The following is a 6492-nucleotide window of genomic DNA, read 5'->3' on the forward strand; positions in this document are numbered from 1 at the left end:
TTGGGACTTAGAAAAATTTTCAAGATTTTTGGACTTAGAGCGATTTTTGGATTTTTGTGCAAAAATCGAATTTTCCCTTCTCCCACCGCTCTGGGGCGTCAATATGATGTGGGGACCCGAGGGAGAGTGCCTCCCATGAGGGTAGAATGTGTGGCTTTTGGGGTGAAAGTCGAATTTTGGAAGTAATTGAGTTTTGAGGACAAAAAAGTTTCTTGAGAACAAAAATGTTTCTTGAGGACAAAAAAAAAAGTGAAAAAGAACCGGAATGAGGAATTTTCTGGCTGCCGCATCCGCCCTACAGTGACTGGAGATCGGGTACATTTCCGACTTCGTCCCCTTAAAGTGGGGACGTTGTCCCGCAATGCATATACATAGGAATGCGCACCTGCAGCAGAATACAGGAGAGAGTGCTCTCTCTACCCCGATGGATGGCGATTGTTTCTCTGGTTCTCCGGCTCGGGTAGGCGACTTTAGAAGGTGGTCCCTCTTGTTGTGGAAGTTGCGGCTGAGACTGAACTTCCACAGCTCCAGGAGGGACTTTTGCTGGTCGTGAGTCCCAAGTGAGAGAATCAATCTCGGGGTACCTGAGCCTGACCAGACCCTCCCCGGTGGTCCCTGGTCCTCTGAAGGGTGATCGCTGTCAGGGGGGCAAATCTGGAGTCCATAGCCGAGCTTGGGCTCTGGAAGGTGGACGCCCCTTCTGCCTATGTCCCCTCAGAGCAGGCTCGATGGTTCTCAGTCCCCGGCATTGGCTGGTGGTCCATGCCCAAGCTGGAGAAGCGATCCTGGGGTACCTGAGCTTGACCAGACCCTCCCTCGGTGGTCCCTGGTTCTCTGGAGGTGATGGATGTCAGTGGGGGCAAATCTGGAGTCCTTATGGGAAGGTGGACTCTGGTAGGCGGATGCCCCTTCTGCCTATGTCCCCTCAGAGCAGGCTCGATGGTTCTCAGTCCCCGGCATTGGCTGGTAGTCCATGCCCAAGCTGGAGAAGCGATCCTGGGGTACCTGAGCTTGACCAGACCCTCCCTCGGTGGTCCCTGGTTCTCTGGAGGTGATGGATGTCAGTGGGGGCAAATCTGGAGTCCTTATGGGAAGGTGGACTCTGGTAGGCGGACGCCCCTTCTGCCTATGTCCCCTCAGAGCAGGCTCGATGGTTCTCAGTCCCCGGCATTGGCTGGTGGTCCATGCCCAAGCATGAGAAGCGATCCTGGGGTACCTGAGCTTGACCAGACCCTCCCTCGGTGGTCCCTGGTTCTCTGGAGGTGATGGATGTCAGTGGGGGCAAATCTGGAGTTCTTGTGGGAAGGGGGACTCTGGTAGGCGGACGCCCCTTCTGCCTATGTCCCCTCAGAGCAGGCTCGATGGTTCTCAGTCCCCGGCAATGGCTGGTGGTCCATGCCCAAGCATGAGAAGTGATCCTGGGGTACCTGAGCTTGACCAGACCCTCCCTCGGTGGTCCCTGGTTCTCTGGAGGCGATGGCTGTCGTCAGGGGGGCAAATCTGGAGTCCTCGTGGGAAGGAGGGCTCTGGAAGGCGGACGCCCCCTCTGACTATGTCCCCTCAGAGCGTGCTCGATGGTTCTCAGTCCCTGGCTTTGGCTTGTGGGCCATCCCTGGGGTACATTCTTGCAAAAAAAAAAACGACTAAGTGAAAAAGAACCGGAATGAGGAATTTTCTGGGTGCCGCATCCGCCCTACAGTGACTGGAGGCCGGGTACAGTTCTGACTTCATCCCCTTAAAGTGGGGACGTTGTCCCGCAATGCATATACATAGGAATGCGCACCTGCGGCAGAATACAGGAGAGAGTGCTCTCTCTACCCCGATGGATGGCGATTGTTTCTCTGGTTCTCCGGCTCGGGTAGGCGACTTTAGAAGGTGGTCCCTCTTGTTGTGGAAGTTGCAAAATACGGCCGAGACTGAACTTCCACAGCTCCAGGAGGGACTTTTGCTGGTCGTGAGTCCCAAGTGAGAGAAGCAATCTCGGGGTACCTGAGCCTGACCAGACCCTCCCCGGTGGTCCCTGGTCCTCTGAAGGGTGATCGCTGTCAGGGGGGCAAATCTGGAGTCCATAGCCGAGCTTGGGCTCTGGAAGGCGGACGCCCCTTCTGCCTATGTCCCCTCAGAGCAGGCTCGATGGTTCTCAGTCCCCGGCATTGGCTGGTGGTCCATGCCCAAGCATGAGAAGCGATCCTGGGGTACCTGAGCTTGACAAGACCCTCCCTCGGTGGTCCCTGGTTCTCTGGAGGTGATGGATGTCAGTGGGGGCAAATCTGGAGTCCTTATGGGAAGGGGGACTCTGGTAGGCGGACGCCCCTTCTGCCTATGTCCCCTCAGAGCAGGCTCGATGGTTCTCAGTCCCTGGCATTGGCTGGTGGTCCATGCCCAAGCATGAGAAGTGATCATGGGGTACCTGAGCTTGACCAGACCCTCCCTCGGTGGTCCCTGGTTCTCTGGAGGTGATCGCTGTCAGGGGGGCAAATCTGGAGTCCATAGCCGAGCTTGGGCTCTGGAAGGCGGACGCCCCTTCTGCCTATGTCCCCTCAGAGCAGGCTCGATGGTTCTCAGTCCCCGGCAATGGCTGGTGGTCCATGCCCAAGCATGAGAAGTGATCATGGGGTACCTGAGCTTGACCAGACCCTCCCTCGGTGGTCCCTGGTTCTCTGGAGGTGATGGATGTCAGTGGGGGCAAATCTGGAGTCCTTGTGGGAAGGGGGACTCTGGTAGGCGGACGCCCCTTCTGCCTATGTCCCCTCAGAGCAGGCTCGATGGTTCTCAGTCCCCGGCATTGGCTGGTGGTCCATGCCCAAGCATGAGAAGTGATCATGGGGTACCTGAGCTTGACCAGACCCTCACTCGGTGGTCCCTGGTTCTCTGGAGGTGATGGATGTCAGTGGGGGCAAATCTGGAGTCCTTATGGGAAGGGGGACTCTGGTAGGCGGACGCCCCTTCTGCCTATGTCCCCTCAGAGCAGGCTCGATGGTTCTCAGTCCCTGGCATTGGCTGGTGGTCCATGCCCAAGCATGAGAAGTGATCATGGGGTACCTGAGCTTGACCAGACCCTCCCTCGGTGGTCCCTGGTTCTCTGGAGGTGATCGCTGTCAGGGGGGCAAATCTGGAGTCCATAGCCGAGCTTGGGCTCTGGAAGGCGGACGCCCCTTCTGCCTATGTCCCCTCAGAGCAGGCTCGATGGTTCTCAGTCCCCGGCAATGGCTGGTGGTCCATGCCCAAGCATGAGAAGTGATCATGGGGTACCTGAGCTTGACCAGACCCTCCCTCGGTGGTCCCTGGTTCTCTGGAGGTGATGGATGTAAGTGGGGGCAAATCTGGAGTCCTTATGGGAAGGGGGACTCTGGTAGGCGGACGCCCCTTCTGCCTATGTCCCCTCAGAGCAGGCTCGATGGTTCTCAGTCCCCGGCAATGGCTGGTGGTCCATGCCCAAGCATGAGAAGTGATCATGGGGTACCTGAGCTTGACCAGACCCTCCCTCGGTGGTCCCTGGTTCTCTGGAGGTGATGGATGTAAGTGGGGGCAAATCTGGAGTCCTTATGGGAAGGGGGACTCTGGTAGGCGGACGCCCCTTCTGCCTATGTCCCCTCAGAGCAGGCTCGATGGTTCTCAGTCCCCGGCAATGGCTGGTGGTCCATGCCCAAGCATGAGAAGTGATCATGGGGTACCTGAGCTTGACCAGACCCTCCCTCGGTGGTCCCTGGTTCTCTGGAGGTGATGGATGTCAGTGGGGGCAAATCTGGAGTCCTTGTGGGAAGGGGGACTCTGGTAGGTGGACGCCCTTTCTGCCTATGTCACCTCAGAGCAGGCTTGATGGTTCTTAGGTAGTATGATTTGTTACCCTCCGGATCGATTTCCATACTGCCTCCCTGCTCATTCTCTGATGCACTGCTTGAAGGCATCACTGGTGACTGATTGTCGGCTTCATCCTTCTTTCCTGCATTTACCACCAGCTCGTGGGCATGACACATATCTGTCAGAGTCTTCTCCCGGTACACTCTCTCAGCCATGTCATTTGTATGTGCCAAGTACCGTGCAAACAGTCGCTTTTCACAGTCCGTGTATTGTGAAGTTGTCCAGGTTTCACATACCCGTCGCACTAGGTGGCTAGTGATGTTCGGGAGGTTGTAGCTATGGAGGAAATCATAATGTCAGTACCTGTTTCTACACATGCCCATGCATCATTCGGCTCGTGGCCGTCTTACCTCGAATGGTATTGCCTGAGGCCCACGGATGGATTTGCTATGGCCTTCCCCGTACACGTCACAAAGAAATTAGTGACCTTCCTTCGGCCAGCGGTATAGACAGGTCGGACATGTTCTGCATACACTTTGAACCACTGAAAAAGGAAAAAGAGAGGGGTTTGCTCCCCATGTGGAGTGGTGTTGCCTGGGCTCCCTGACTGGTTGAGTCCCTTACCGATTCTTCTTCCTCTGAAAGTACGAACACTGCGACCTGAGTGGTGGAACATTTGTGAGTCTTCACACCGACAACTGTCATCTGTCTGTCGTGGTACACGTGATGGATCCTCTCGGTCCACTCTGAAACCTGATGTGGAAAGTTATTGAACTGGTGCATGGGAGACCGCTGACCCACAGGGTCTGACTACTTACCGTCATGTTACGGATGACACCTGGTCTCTGGAGATTTTTCAGAACCAGCAGGGCCTGGAGGTAGAGTGCAATTTCCCGGCGTTCTTCATTTGATCCGCCCTCTTCCACAGAGGCTATGCTGGCTAGAAAAGTTGGCCTTGCCTCCTCCAGAATAATCTGGCAGTCCACGGGCGATTTTAGCGGCTTCCTCAGTAGATCGTACCTGGGGAAAAATAAGAGGAATTATTGAACATACATGGCAAAAATCAAGCCGCATATGCGATACTTTGAAGGGTGTGTACCGCTTACTAACAGACTCCTTGCAGGCGCCCTTGTACAATGTCTTCTGTAGGTCCTCAGTGTGATTCATGAATACCTCACAGGCCTTGTAGAGTTCTGGCTTTTCTATTCTCAGTCCCGTGGCCCTCATCTGATAGACAGTGAATCTCCGTATATGCTTCAGCATTCTGAGGGAGGTCTGTTTCGATAGCTGGAGGTTTCCGAGTTTTTCAAAAAATTCATTGATTTTATTTGGCTTCAGTAGGTACTCCAGGGTTACTCTTCTCGGGTTCACAAAGAAGAGGAACCTGGAAACATTTGAGACCTCCTGTTGGCAGTTTGGCACCCCGTGTGTAATGGTTAGGTATGAGCGGAAACCTTTGAACATAGCGTCGTTCATTGAGTGTCGCTTATACAAGCCGGCCATCTTTGTAGCGGTGCGATTTTTGTCCTTCCACTGCCTTTTCTGAATTCTTAAATCGCTACCGTCAGTGACCTCCTCATCTTCCATGGGGTCAGAACAGGCCCCTGTGTGGGCAGTCTCTGAGCGAGGGCTTTCTTGAAAACTTTCCACAGGCTGTAAAAGTGAAGCCTCATCCGATGCATCTGGCTCTGCCAGGGGCAGGGGGCTTTCTGCAGGCCGTAAAAGCAAAGGGATATCGATCTCATCCGAATCTAGCTCCGTCAGGGGCATAGTGCCTGGGCAGAGCTCCAAAATGGCTGGTGGTACCTGAGCGGGCTCTTCAGAGATCAGTGGCGGGATTTGATGCTCAAACCTAGGCTTGTTGGCTATTAAAAATCCGCGACCTTCTAAGAAGGATACAGTCTCCTCCAAGGACTGGAGAGGCTTGAGGTCATTGAAGCGGATAGTTGTACCTCTTTCGGCAATGCATTTGAGCTGAAACTTGGCTGATGCAAGGGCAGCTTTTATATCAGAATCACTCTGGGTCCTCAGACATGTCCTCCTAAGATGTGTGGAAAGGTATTTCGTTGCTCTGTGGCATACGGGACATGTAAGTGGAGTCCGGGGGTGACTGCGGGGATACAAGCAATAGAACCGGTCACCTTCCCTGCACGTATGTCATATGTCTATATGTGGTGGACGAATGTCTTCTACTCACCGCTCCATTTTGAAGTGTCCAGCATAACAGTCCGGTAACCCGTGCGCACCTCGGGGTGTGAGTCAGCCACACGTGAAAGACGCCAGCGGAGGTGATCGGAAATAACTTGCCGGAAATCCGCATACCTCATCACGGGGGGTGAACCAGCCACATGGTTGACGCCTCTACGGATGCCGAGCACCAATAGTGCTGGGGCAAAGATCTCCGCTTCGAGCCGTCTGTCATGATCACTTCCGTGGCATCACGGCGGTTGACACATCCCAAGCGGTGGCGCCTATACGGTTGAGGATCATCCATATCGTTTCTGTAACGATCCCTCCCTGGATACATCCGTCATGATCACATATACAGCACCCCTGAGGTAGACTCAACCACAGGGATGGCGCCTACACCGCTGACGAGCATGCGTCGCTTTCATGGAAGACATTCCGACTGGCTCCGTCTTTCACTATCAACTCATGGTGGCAAAAGCAGTAAGCGCTTGCTTTTACGCT

Source organism: Dendrobates tinctorius, unplaced genomic scaffold, assembly GCF_039654945.1.
Source record: "Dendrobates tinctorius isolate UK_male_01 unplaced genomic scaffold, ASM3965494v1 ptg000536l, whole genome shotgun sequence".
In the NCBI taxonomy this organism is placed as follows: domain Eukaryota; kingdom Metazoa; phylum Chordata; class Amphibia; order Anura; family Dendrobatidae; genus Dendrobates; species Dendrobates tinctorius.